The sequence below is a fragment of the Channa argus genome, chromosome 24 (assembly GCF_033026475.1).
Source record: "Channa argus isolate prfri chromosome 24, Channa argus male v1.0, whole genome shotgun sequence".
NCBI classification, from domain to species: Eukaryota; Metazoa; Chordata; class Actinopteri; order Anabantiformes; family Channidae; genus Channa; species Channa argus.
In genome coordinates this window covers 4013519-4028100 of record NC_090220.1, presented here as the reverse complement: position 1 = coordinate 4028100, position 14582 = coordinate 4013519, and the positions used below count along the sequence as shown (strand labels likewise).

The following is a 14582-nucleotide window of genomic DNA, read 5'->3' as shown; positions in this document are numbered from 1 at the left end:
GCATACTGTAGATGTGCAAAAACAAGATGACAAAGGAACGAAAGAGCCTGTAGACGTCTAACAGAAGGTGCTGTACTGCGGTAATTTGTGAACTGTTGTTTATCGGGGTAGAGAGGTCTGCAGATTTTAGAAATCCATGTGACTGCTCAAAATTGCAAGTGACAATCTATTCTGTAATTATTGTGGATGACTTCAAATGAAGGGTTTCAGAGGTGCACGTAGAGGTGAGAAATGTTTTTGTACGAGATGTATTAATGAATGTTCAATCACGTGTCTTTTTAAGAGAAAGGACAGAAAAGAATATGTCCTGTCCTAGAGGGTCCTAATGGTCCACTGAGAAAAAAACAAAAAAGATGAAAAACCTAACTGTAAGGGGGCTCTACTGGGGTTGTGGAAACAGTCTTTATTAAATAGCATGAACCATAAAATAAATATACTTAGGTCATGTTGTCAGTGTGAGTTGGGTTTATAAGATCATTTGAATCCTTTCCTTAGTGCTTGTAATTAAATGTTTTCTTCAAAACTATTTTAAAAGTCTTGGAAAAGTCTGCTTAAAAACCTTTCATACCCCAGAATGACATAATTATTTTAGCATTTTTACAATTGAATCACATTTTATATAATATTATATAGTGTACATATAAACACATGTTTATATTTACAATCCTGACTGAAACTAACTGTATTGATGTGACTGCTGCTGGAGTTGGACCATCATCGCTTGTTCGGGTAGCGGCATGATAACCACCTGACCCAGCATTTAAAGGAACATCGTCTTCTTTTGTCAGGTCAATCACTGCTATAATCAAATTAGCCAAACATGCAACGTCAGTTTATGTAGTATAGTATAGTGTCATGCTGCATTCATAGCTGTTCTTAATGCCATGTTCACATTTCAGCACAACAGGACAGCTGACTTTCTAAGTTCTGACTCGGCTGGATATTTTTTTCTTTTTTTTACAATACACTGTAAAGAAATTTAACGTGAGTCTTTAATGGCTCCTTCTGAAGGAGCATTAGCGTACATTTTGCAGTTTAACGATCTTAACCATTAAAAAGCGTCAATAGCTGCCAGGATCCCAGGACTGTAAGAGCCAGGCTCTTATCTGTAAGGCAGCTCGTGGCCGTAAGTGTAAGAACTTAATATCTGGCTATAGATGCCATTCATTCATTATACCAGACATAATGCGGCTTGGTGCCAGTTCAGCCTGCAGCCACGTCACCACAGTATGGTCACCTATCCCTGCCTGCCATATGCAGCACAAGTTTTACTGAACTCATTTTCCATTGACCCAAATGAGTCCAAGCTGCAGCTTGATCTCGTTTGTAATGGAAAAGCAGTAAATGTAGCCATGAAACATCAGATCAGTTGCAGTGAGACTGGTGAGTGGAATAGACACTTAATTGACCCAACAGGAAATGGAGAATCTGCAGCACTTTAAATTTAGTTTGTAATGCAATATGCTGTACTGTACCATAAGTATATATTGTGTTAGCGTATCGTTTGGGTTCTGTGTGATACGAGGCTAAGAGCTGTTCACAGGCGGTAGGGCCAAAAAACCACATCCCATACAAGAATTTTGCCCTCTGTGAGCTTGCCCATTGATTTCTGTGTGCCAGACATGAAATGTGGCAAGACATCTTTACATGATATATGGAAGCAGTTCTGTTAAGACAAGCAGAGAATTTTGCAATATTGTGGACAATCTCGAGGTCTGTGCACCGCCACATGTTAAACGGCGGTCTGTTATGCATATAAGCTGATACCACAGGCCATCGTAATTCAGATTCATCGTAATGCCTATTCAGCGCAAAACAGGAGTGTTTTGTCAGAATCCCAGGATGGATGTTGGGGCTTGTACAAGTGATATCTATTCCAATGACGGCCAGTGATTTATTGCATAGGAAACGGGGAAAATGCTCAAGCAGGAAGCTTTTCCCTTTACTTAGATTTTCTATTTGAATTAAATGAGGTGTGTATGTAGGCAGGCAGAGGGGGGCAAGGGTGATGAGAGATAGCATGCAGGAGAAAGGACATACTTCATCTTCCCATTCAAAGTGTTGTTTTCAGCAACTTTGAAATGAAGGAGAAAAATGCTGATAGAATTGAACCACAATGTATTGCAGTGGACTGCAAAGTTAAAAAAAACCTCTAGGTCAGACTTTGGTGAGGCATCCTGCATGCGGGGCATTTTTTTTTTTTCTTCCTTTTTGTCTCTACTCTTAAGGTCCCCAGTGACTTACTTTTTGAAACTGCAGTGATTGATGGGAGGTGTACCCTTGAGAAAGCTAGGATAGTCTGGCCAAGGGCAAGATGCAGCAGCCATCCAATTGTTTCACATAGATAAATGTCATTTACAGCATCTGGAGATAGATGCTGTCGGCCTCACTGCCGGGAAGCACGGTTAAAAGCCCATTTCATTATTGAACTCTAAAAGTCATCTGTATAAAACAAATTCTCACATAAAAATACTCCATGTGTGGATCATGGAGAACAGACGGAAGAAACAGGGTGAGATAGTGTAGATGCTGTTGTCAACAATGTGAGCCAAACATTAAAAACCATAAAACAGGCTCTAATGTAGGTTTGCGCTGTGCTAATATGCTTAAGGCCAGTAATTTTAATAATATTTGCCCTTTGTAGTTGCAGTATGTTTTGCCACAAGTTACCCAGAAGCTGTAGCGCTCTCTCGTTAGTATGTGATAGCTTCTACTTATAGTCTGCAGTGTCACGGCTAAACTATACTGTGATATTTTTAGTTGATTCTTTTGATAATTGAGCACAGTCTCTCACAAATTATATTTTAAATGGAAAATTCATGTCAGATAAGATGTTCATTTAATGTAATGGGAATCACCATTAACAAACAGTGTTTTCTACTCTGTTTTGTGCCGACATGACTATGGTGTCATAATTCCTGATAGAGACTGGTAAAGAAAACAACCTTAATACTGTTTAATACTATTAGGTCCTTTATCACATGCTGGAAATTATTTAGCCAGTGCACTCGGGACATAGGTGCAACTTTTAAGTGAAGTGACATTTTAAAGTTCATGTTTTTACACATTTTGATCACATATAGAATTTGTAACACTGTTATATGATGTTATTATTTTTATGTTAATGCACTATTAAATGGTGCAATACCAGCTGGGATAACAATGCATATTAATGAATTCATTTTCACTGCGAGAAGTACTGAACTTATGTATCTACCTGTGGGTTGGAATGGTTTTTCCTGTGTGTGTCTGTGTGTGTGTGTGTGTGTGTGTGTTGGGTGGCTACATTGTGGTTTTAACTTTGCAGGTACAGTGCACTGCTGCTCTCACTGTCTCATCAGATTTAATTAAAGACTGCAATACAAACATTTAGATCATTATTTTGAACATTATTGTGTCAATCTGGTTTTCGGCTGATGTGGTTCATAATCAGATGGTCTCCAAATAGTAAAGATGTTCTCTATTTTTTTACTGCATAACTGCTGTGTATGTCTGTATGTCTGCCTGTATATTATTTTAAAAACCGAAGATCTACTGGACGACCTTCATTAATACAGTACCTACAAAGTGCTCATTTAGTTCCGATGGGCCGGGTCTCCACTGGGAATAGATCCAACCAGTTTGTCTGTAAGGTCACATGCCTCTGCAGTTCAAATATAGACGTATGTGTCAACTGACTGATGAGCCGAGCTGATTGAAGTTTTCCTCTAGTAGCACAACACACCTTGTCTATTTCTTGCTGCCTCCTTCCGCCTTCCTTTGAGGCTTTGACACTAGCGCACACTGTCACGTTTCCTTTTGATCCCAACTCTGCGTGAGTTTATTTTGTTTTCCCATCTTTACATTTATGCACTTTGCTTTTGATATTCTATTTTCTCCATGTTTATGAGGCTGTCATTTAGAGTCTATTATTCAGTTCTGTTGACTTTTGTTTGTCATGTTGTTGTTTTTTTTCAGGATGAGATGTTTTTCTAAGTTTCTTATTTTATCTCATCTGCACTCTGTGTTTCTTTGGTGTATCAAGATTTTATGTACAAATGAAATGAACTTTGACTCTAGATGGCAGTGCAGGAAAAGCAAAAAGTACAAAGTATTGAGATTCATGTGGTTAAAAATTAAGTCTGATACATGACAGGACCAGTTGTCAGTTTCAAACGCAAAGTATCTCATAGTTTTCAGGTTTTCTACCTCATTTACCACAACGTCACATTAATAGTTTTCATTTTTTGTTTCTTGATTTTCTTGTCATTCATTATTTCTATTTTGAGCATTTCCTTGTGGCAGAACTATATAGAAATGATAAAGCCCTAACGTATACTTATCGACTTATATTAGAAATTCAGATTTCTGGGTGCCATTTTGTGCCTTTATTAGGCTGCCAATTTTAGAGCGATGACAGGAAATGAGGGGAGTGACATGGAAAGATTCGCAGCCAGATGTCACGGTACATTGTTCGAGAATTAACCCTTAAGCTTCCAGGACACCCGCTACTTTACATTTTAGTTCTATGGCTGGTTTTTATTCTTCCAGCTATTCACATGATGCCTGTTACTGTTAGAACAGCTTGACCAAAAGAGTAAAAAATAACGTACTGAGTTAAAACAATTGAATCAAATTCGTCGTGGTCACAAATTATTATATTAGTACTGATTTAATTCATGAATCTTACTCTCTTGAGACATATTAGACATGATCGCTGACGAGGATCTACACATAATTACCACAGGTTAATATAATTACGCATTCCCCAATACGTCCTCTGAGGAAACTGCACATTGTCGTGGTTACTCGGGATATTAGCTTTGTGTCATGCATCGGAACAGAACAAGGCAGCTGCCCTTTCAGATTAAAAATATATATTTGCATGTTTTATAGCAGACCTAAAACATCTTTAGCTACCCTGTGTTTTTCTATATAATCATGAATGATTATCTAACGCCATCAACTAACACTGTCAATCTGCGATCTCGTGAATAAATTTGGCCTGAATATATATTGGTTATTACAGATTGTTTAATGAATTATGGACTTTTTTATTCAACAGTTTTCTAATGGCTACAGTTTAAAATCCTGCAATGCGGACATTCTGTACTCAAGCACCAAACTGTACAATAACACGCTACTTTATTATTATTATTATCATTATTATTATTATTATGAATAAAGAAATAAACCTTCAAGATTCTTATTTCTTTTCATTATGAAACTTTAGTTTGAAACCAGACACATGACTCACATCTCACCCTCTGTACATCCTCTGTGTAGTACATGCTTATCACATCCAGCTCTGCATGATTCGTGATGCTATAAAGGATCATTTTGATATATTTTCTGTGCTATGTCTGATACTTTTACCTCTGTTCAAATCAAGTAAAGAGCAGCGTGCAAACACAGAAACAGTCCGCAGTAAAGAAATTATGTGTTAAAGCTTTTTGTTTGGCCTGATCTTGCACATTTCGAGAGTTTCCCAAAAAGGCCTATTTATCTACCATGTCAAACATTACAGTTTCATTCTGTTCACACATTTAAACAGTGTTTTATTTCATGTGTGCTAAATGGAATTAGACTAAACCTTCGAGTTCACTCGTTATCCTTTTGGACTACTGTACTTGAATAACGTTCTTATTGGGGATGTGATTTATGAGTTGGAGCGTCTGCTGGTAATATGTGCAGTGTTTCATAATTCACTGACAAAATCTGTGTATGTAAGTAGGAATCATTGTTCATATGCAGCGTTTTGGTGTAGGATCTAAGTAGGTTTCATATATCAGGGCCACGGTTCGTGACAGGACGGGACGATAAGATGAGGCCACCTTTACTTTATCCTTTGCCTCTCTGACTTTTTGTGATGAACTGCTGCTGCTCTCTTGTTTTACCACATCATTTTCTTTTTCCCTTCCCTTTGTCCTTTTTTCACTCCTCATGCCAGAGCTGCTTTTTTTCCTTTTATTCACTAGCTACTGTATCATCCATTGTCCATAGTTGCCCTAACAGAGGAGCTTCCTATAGTCATAGCAGTCCTGTCGTGTTCGTGCTTGTCATTTTACAGTTAGATTAATATTCTCTGCCATCTGACCTTTATTCAATCAAGAAAATCCCATTGTGGCCGAAGATAATGAAGACTATAACTTATTAAGTAGACAGGAATAAAAGAGATTCTATACTATTTTTCACCACTGGTGATCACAAAACGCACAAAATAATATTATTGCAATAAACTGAAAGGTTTTGCATAAATGTGAAATATAATTTTCATAAAACTGTTTGCCACCACCATAAAATTTCAGTAGATTATTTTAAAGAAAAGGACGTTAATAGGGGCAAATTAAAAGCAGGACCTACATTACTGAAAGAATATCATATCATTGCAGCTGTAAAACAGGCAAGAAAGAGGCAACAACTTGAAGCAGGCTTGTGTTGTCGTTTTGTTTTCTATAAACAACTCTATGGCAAGTTTATTAATTATGTAATGCTGAAAAAATGGAAATGACACAATAAATTAGGCCTCAAGTAAAACATTAAACACAAGTGCAAAGTGAATTGCAGTGTTAAGTCGCTAGGTTTTACACTGGGAAGGTTAGTACATTTATGCCGAAATAGCCACCACAGCATTTAAAACATTCACATTTTACAGTAGACCTCAATTATTAAATATTAAGAGCTCCTTTTATTCCTATGTTGGATGAAGGCAAACATAAGAATGTATTTCCTCCAATTCAATTAGGCTTTGACTAGAGTCAGACAATTTATAGCCAGCACTTCTCCCCTTGTGTGCCCTCCATCTCAGCCTGGGCATCACCATCTTCATACATCATCAGCCTAATCAGTCATACCACTGCTTAGAATAATTATTCACGCAGAGTAACTTTGCACTGCACACGGCCCACAACACCATTTGACATGCTTAAGATGAGACGCACCTTCTCTAGGAGTGACGTCTCAGAGTTTAATTTGTCTTGTCTGGCGTTGGCAATTACACTCACTAATTACACACTAGAAAACCATCAAATTCAAGTTAAAGGATACGATCTTAACCTGGTTTGTACAGGGGGTCTTCTGATCATTGCGAGATGTTATAATAATGTAATACTACTGCAAAGTTCCGTTTTAGCCACACAGAAATAGAGCATTTTCATTTGAAAATGGAGTCTAATGTGTACAGCGCAGCCATACTGAGGAGGAGAGAAGTATACAAATATTTTGTGCTAGCCCCTCAAAATATGTATTAATTAGTCATTTTTCCTTTAGTCACTTAGTCACTAATTAAATTAGCCTCTCGGACCAGAAGCTGCCATATTGAAAGTGCTTCAAAGAAACATTTTAATGTCCTCTAAATTTTGTGTAGCATGGTGGCCTCATAGCAACAAGGTCCTGGGATCAAATCAACCAATCTGTTCAAATCTGGGATCTCACCGTGTGGAGATTGCATGTCTGCTGTGGGTTTCCTCTGGGTGCTCCAGTTTCCTCCCACAGTCCAAAGACACGAAGGTTAGGTCAACTGGAAACTCTAAAGTGCCTGAAGGTGTGAACGTGCTTGTCAGTCTGTATGTGTCTTAGCCCTGTGATAGACTAGTGACCTGTCCATCGTACCCAATGCATGCTGGGACAGCTTCCCACAAGCCTGACCAGGACCATGGAGAAAAAAAGGGGACGATTTATAAAACGCTAGTGGTAGCAAGTTTGTAACAGTTGGTTATTTCTGGGTTGTGCACTGAACACAAGTTGTGACCTTTTGGGGACATTTACATTTTTATAGGTGCATTATGAATAAATTCAACCAACGTTGTCCAATAATAATTTGCTGTAGTGACTTAAACAACTGCATTCACAAAGGACAATTTGGACATTTGGACATTTACTGTAAGTTTCATTGCATGCTTTTGTCTCAGTTGCTAGTATAAGAGTTGGATACAATAACATGTAAACCAGTACAATAATAGACTTAGGTTCAAGACAGCTAATTATCCTCCGTCTTTGATTACAGTCAATGAATATCAAAGATGTGCTTTTGAAAGCAAAGGAGCCTTTTCGCATGTCCTTTCATTGCTTTGGCCACTCTCTACACAAATGGAAATAATTGATGAGACCATTGTATTAGGTGCAGGGTGAGAACTTGGACATAACATATTAACTGTTTGATAACAATTTGCTTGGGAAAATTGTTTCATGAGAGCAATTGTCATTGAAAACAACAGCAGACACAGACTGTGTAAATCATCATGGTTCTCTTGCAACGTTGTAGGGAAAATGCTGCATAGTTGCTATGGAACCCTCTGTTGCTAGGCAATGGGTTGATTATTAGAGTTTTTTATATAAGGGGCAGAGTGGCGTTTTCAGAAGGCTTTACCACTGACAGCCTCCGTGGAATAATATGACAACGTAGCCTTGATTGAATACAAATTATAGCATATTATATTGTTGATAGTCAGGCCCAAAAAATTGCGCATAATGAAAATTCATAATCTTCATCTTTAAAAGGAAAGGAAAACATCAAGAAGGATTGTGCTGTGTTACTCCTTTTTTCTGTCTAGTTTCCTTTCGCAACATCTTTAATCAGATTGTATGTGCTCATGCTTAAGAAGAACAATGAGATGTCTGCTCATCTCTTGAAAACCTTTCTTGACACAAGAACAGAATCAACCTAGAAATGCCAAACGACTTAACTCACCACCAAATTTCAGTGCCTGTTTGCTGGTAATTTATGCTACTTCATTTCCTAAAATATCCATTTTAAAGGGGGGGAGAGGGGCATAGTGTTGCCCTCTTGTGGTTGAATTCAAATGTCTGTCTGATCATGACTTACATTAGTAAATAAAAAAGTTACCATGCTTGTTCAGTTGGGATTAGTGTTTTTTTTATATACATTTTCTTTACAATGTCAGAGCTATAAGGTTAAAAGATGTTTTCAAAATCACTATAATGTCTAAAGAAGAAATTATTTCATCTTAATACTATTACTAATATAATAAATATTTGGGATTTGCAAGATTTTACATTTGTCATTGCATGAATATTAGTTATATTATCCTAACAAAGACATGAAGTACAGTTATTATTGTTACTGTATTTAATATAAAACAAATATATGCTTAAAAATTTTATACATAGTTTAGCCAAAAAAATATGTATTTTTAACAGGAGCAGTTGAGAAACAGATGGGATATATTTTGAGACATATTTACAAAATGAACACAGCAGAAATTAACATCTTATGTGTATTTACTGATCATATTGTTACATTGAATGAAGTTGAATGTTTTTGTGTTCTCAATTGCGAAAAGCTGTGTTTAAAAGCAATTTTCAGCTACGTTAATATCTGTTCATGACATGGATACTGAAGTAGGCTACGACCAATCCCAGAGGTATGTCATGCATGTCATTCTTAATCACAGTGCAGCTGGCACACACAGCAGTCACAGTTTGCTGGGAACGTGATATAATTACAGACTCACAACGAAATAGCAACGGTGCTAATTTGGTCGCCTTTCTGCTTGTAAAGGTAAATAAATAACAACCACACAACAAATTAGTGACATTGATTTATCCGCAATGGGTCATAGATACATGTGGGTAAATTACTTACAAAAGCTCCACAAAAATGACCAATAGATTGACATCACCTGGATGTCACATGCTAGTACTGAACGCACTCTCCCTGCATCCTTCAGGCTCAGTCTTGCCTTATTTAACTGCAAGCATGCTTTGCATTAATCGAGTATATTTAACATGACAGACTTACACAAACGTATATTCCTTGGTTTCAAATTTTTTTTGTTGCATAGTCTTCGGCACAAAAAAGTAGGGTCAGAGTCTCCATCTATGCAGCGCTAATTTCTTAAATCACATTTTACCATCAAATGCTTTCCTTTCCTGCCTTGATGTTTTTGCTCTTGAATAAAGGAAACATAGCTAATTGGGACCATTACCAAGCATTCTTTATAGTTTAGGTATAGTGGGGGTCTTGATGTACAGTGAAATACTACACATGGGCAGGCTTTTTAAAACATGTCCATATAAAGTACAGATTATATTACAGGATTTGGAGTAAATAATTATCTAATGCCCATCATCACCGTCAGGGTATATGTTTGTATGATGCATGACCACCCTCCCCGGCACTGAACTTACTCTGTTTCAATAAAAAAAGCTGTTACCAGGGCAGCCTGATCACCCACTACATCGGTTTAGTCTGTTTGCCCAGAGGCCAGATAAGACTGTTAAACTGGAAGGGGAACGTGACGACACATTGTTGGACAGTAAGCAAAGGTGGAGGCACTTAGGCTAAATAAAACGGGCAAATGTCAAAAAGGAGTCTAAACATAGTGAGCACAGCAACATTCATGACTGGCCAGGTTTTGACCCATCTATTCATTCCTGTGGACACAACAGCTAAACTGATTCTTGTTATTGCAAGGTTTCCTCAAACCAGAATCGAGTCCAGAGATCCTGACCACAAACCCCACTGGGGTGTCATGTGGATGCTGTGCTGTACAAATCACGAGCAGTTACTGTAGGGATCATCAAAAAGTAACAATACACACCTAATAGCAGTAGATAGCAATAGACATATTTTGTTTGTTTTATCTGCACAGAAACCAAATTGTAAAAATGAGCAGCTGTTTCCTTGCGTCTTTAGTTAAGCTAAGCTAAACATCTTTGAAATATTGACAGACAAACAATATAAAATATGTTATATAGGTTATATTAAATTATAAATATAGGGGCAGATGTAGCTCAGTTGGTAAGATCGTCCTTGGACCACACTCACACAACTCTCTCACTCCTTCCCTTTGTGTCAAATCCAACTTTTTTAAAAACTAGCAAACTAATTAACACTTTTTCGGTCAGAACTCAGAAATATTTAGAGGTGAAAAACCAATATTCTCCAGGTGTTGTTTCAAACCTTTGTTGAAAATTAACAGAGACATGTTTATTTAAAGACTATTTTTGATGAGTGTTCTTTCCACAACTTGAGAAGTGCAAGTGCAGGTTACAGTTTTATTTTGAGCTGTGGTGACAAAGTGAGTCTCTGAAGGGTCAAAATATGCAGAGAGAGAGAGGGGGGGGGGGGGGGGGGGGCGGGGGTGTTTTCGTGTTGCCAATAAATGTACTTTGACATCTCTGGGGAAAACTGTTACTGGTTGCCTTCAAAAGTGCTAGTTTTTTTTTTCTTTTTTTCTAAAGATGGGTCAAGGAAGATGTTGGAGGAATCGGATTGTAGAGTAGAGGAGCGTAGGTAGGTCAGTGTAGGTATTAAAATAGTAACCAGCAAACCACTGAACTGGTTCGCTGGTTACTATTTTAAGACCAGGACTTGAAGACAAATTAAATAAAGACAATTAACCAATATCTGCTGGATATTAGAGAAACTGGATGAATCAGGATACACATTACACACATTATCCCCCCCCCCCCCCCCCCCCCCCCACACACACACACACACACACACATCTTTTCATACTGTACCTGTTAACTGTGTGATGTCATAGAGTACAGTCACGACTGTCTGCCTTCAGGCCTCAGGGGAGTATTTCCTGATGCTAATACTTAAGGATGGTAAGGGGCTATACAAGATAGTACAGAACAGTACACAGTTCTGTGGAGCACAGCTTACAAATGACAACTAAACTAACTGGCTCCACTTAAAAAATGCATAAATTGCCCATCACACCTCTAATCTAGAGTTTCAGTGTTTTCTGGCCAGATGGTGGATAAAGCTATGGATTAGGTGGATTTATGTACTGATGTGTGATGTAGGTGTAGATATGAGTTTCAATCTTCATTCATTAAAACAGTGCTTAAAGTGAGACTTTTCAGTGAGGTGCAATGAATTTTATTTCATGTTTTCGATGGAGGCAGGGGCTCAACAGCACCGGTGGTCCAAATTGGGTTTGAGGGTGGCAGTGGTTTCTGCAGGCAGGCATCTGGACCTGCTCAAACAATTTATAATCTTGGCTAAAATGTTTAGCACAGTAAAATAGAAATGCAGATTAGCATGTTTGTTCAAACTTGATGTTTTTGGCCGCATGTGCTTGTTCCTCTCTTTTTTCTGTATGTATGTTGTCACTACTGTGGAAATTACTATAGTGACTGAAGGTAAAATAAAGACAGATAGTTCTGATCAGAGTGTTTAATTTAGGGTTGGTTTATGGATTTGGAAAGATTTGTGTTATATTTGGCATTTTTGGTCACAAATCTTTAAAGTTCTCTGACCTTTGCAAGGCTGCACCTCATAAACATCACCATTACTCCTCCTGTCTACAGTAACTGTCAGATCTTTTCTCCATTTGTTTTTGCATTTCAAAGTGTTGTATTTTAAGAGCATTAAGACAAGGTGTAGGTCTGTTCCGGTCAAAGAGAGACTATAAAATATAGATTTTTTTTTAATCAGTCTATTTTGTGAACTTGGGCCATAAATCCATCATTTGAACATGGATTTTCTTACTGATGACTCCTACATGACACCTAAATTCTCTTTGAACTCCACAAATATCTTTAAAGCCTTGTGCACTTTAGGTGACGATTGCTCACAGATGTTGTCAGCTCATGGCTGTCACATTGTGCAGATAAGACTGTGTTGGGAATATGACCAGCCAAGCTTTATGCATTTGTCAAGAACATGAAAGAAAATGAAAAGAAATGTGCAAACAGGAAACAAACAAACAAACAACACAAACAAGCTGCTTCTACGAAAACGCAGTACTTTTCTCATGTTTAGCATCTTTTGTATTTATCATAAATTGTGCCAATCTGGGACATAGACAGAGTGGAGGAGAGAGAAACGGTCAACAAGTCATAACAGAAGAAGAAAATAAAAACAAGATATGCATAAACATGAATTCAATTACACACCCATTGCCGTCCTTCACGTACAGAAGGTAGAGGGGTCATACATTTTGCTTGTACTGAATGTGATGATGTGCATGATGAAGCACATGCCATAGCAGAGCAGTTTTCTATGTTGTTTATGATCTTTATGCTAATGTCATTTCCATCATAATACCAAGGAACATTATGTGAACATACTGATTCAGCAATGCCAGACGAACCAATCACTGTTTGCACTTTTTCGGTTTTCTGTGTCAGCTATTGTGTAGTGTGAGCATTCAAAATGCCGCCAGGGTTTGAGGAGTGAAGTGACAGCGTAGGGCGTTAGGGTTAAGAACTAAACGTGTACTGTGTAGAGGAGAATTTGTACTAATGAAACACTCAGAATCATTGTTATCTAATGTGTTCACTCCCAAAGGCTATTTACCAGGGTAACAGCTTCTCAAGTGGTGGGTGCCAGTTTTCACTTGCTGGCAAAGGTACAGGACCAAGTAAAGAACAGACGGATGAAAACAAGTAACACTGTACATATTTTAAACAGACTCTTGTCTCCAACCCTTCTGTATCTAGCTTCTTCAGTGTTACCATCTGTTGACTAATGATAGAATGTGGTAGTAGTGTGATGATAATGATGCCAAAGTTTGTTTAAATCTCAAATGAGTTGACAACAACACTGATAAACTCTGGATGAGGTTGAGGTTGTTATTTACCCTTGTACAGGGTAAATAACAGTTTTACGTGGTATATTGTACTGTGAGGACACAGTTGAATTTTTTGCTGAATATTTTTTTCTTTTATCATGATTTCATAGTTCATTGTGTTGTAAGTCAACGACTACAGATACGATAAATATATAAATCAAGCCCTCAATTGGTAGACAGACATTTTCCACAAGAACTTATTATGATATAATGTCCCAATTAAGTACTCTAGTGCATATTTTATTATGACAATACTGTATTGTAGGTCATCTCTTAAACTTAAGCTTATTCCAAACTCTCTTCCAAGTCATAATGTGTGCTCCTCAATAGGGTGCACAACTTGAATTTCCCCGTTCCCATCCCGACTCTAAAGGACGAAGTAATTGAAACTGTTCAGCATTATAGGTATCTGGGAATTTGGTCAGACAATAAGTTGTCCTACAAGATGCACATTATGTTAAGCATGTCACTAGAACATTAAGAAGCCAAATTGGATTTTTATTTAAAAAAAATACTTGTTTTTCTTTAAAAAACAAACAAATTATTTAAACGATTACTTATTGCTCTGCATTATTGCAATATCCTATATCATACTGCTTCCACTCTTGAACCACTGAATGCCATATATCAAATGGTACCAGATTCATAACAGCAGCTAGCTATAGTGCTCACTATTGTGTATTATGTACTGTATATGAAAAGGTGGTTTGGTGTTCACTGACTTCTAGAAAGTATCCGCATACATATATATTTATTTACAATGACTTGATGTCCACTTTACCTGATAGATATCTGATAGCTACCCTAACCCTTTTAGATTGAGTACAAAGTACATGATCATAATACTCAATTACTTTAGGACCTTATTTTGAAGGTTCCCCACACAAATATTGACCTAATGAAGTCTGCTTGTTCCTGTGTATCCTGGTCTTAAATTCACATACACCTTTGCGCAATTTTATTATATGGTAGTGTCTCTCTTCAAGTAATATTCTCGATTGATGTATAGGGAAAAGAGGTCTAGGTTATCTTTGTCTAAATAAAGTCCAGCAG

The 14582-nt window shown here is 37.4% G+C and overlaps 1 protein-coding gene across 2 annotated transcripts in view; it reads left to right on the top strand.

Moving 5' to 3' along the window:
- The window catches only part of gabrb4 (gamma-aminobutyric acid type A receptor subunit beta4), a 56526-nt gene that overhangs the window by 11278 nt on the left and 30666 nt on the right, over positions 1-14582 (top strand). The gene's annotated exons all lie outside the window — the stretch shown is intronic.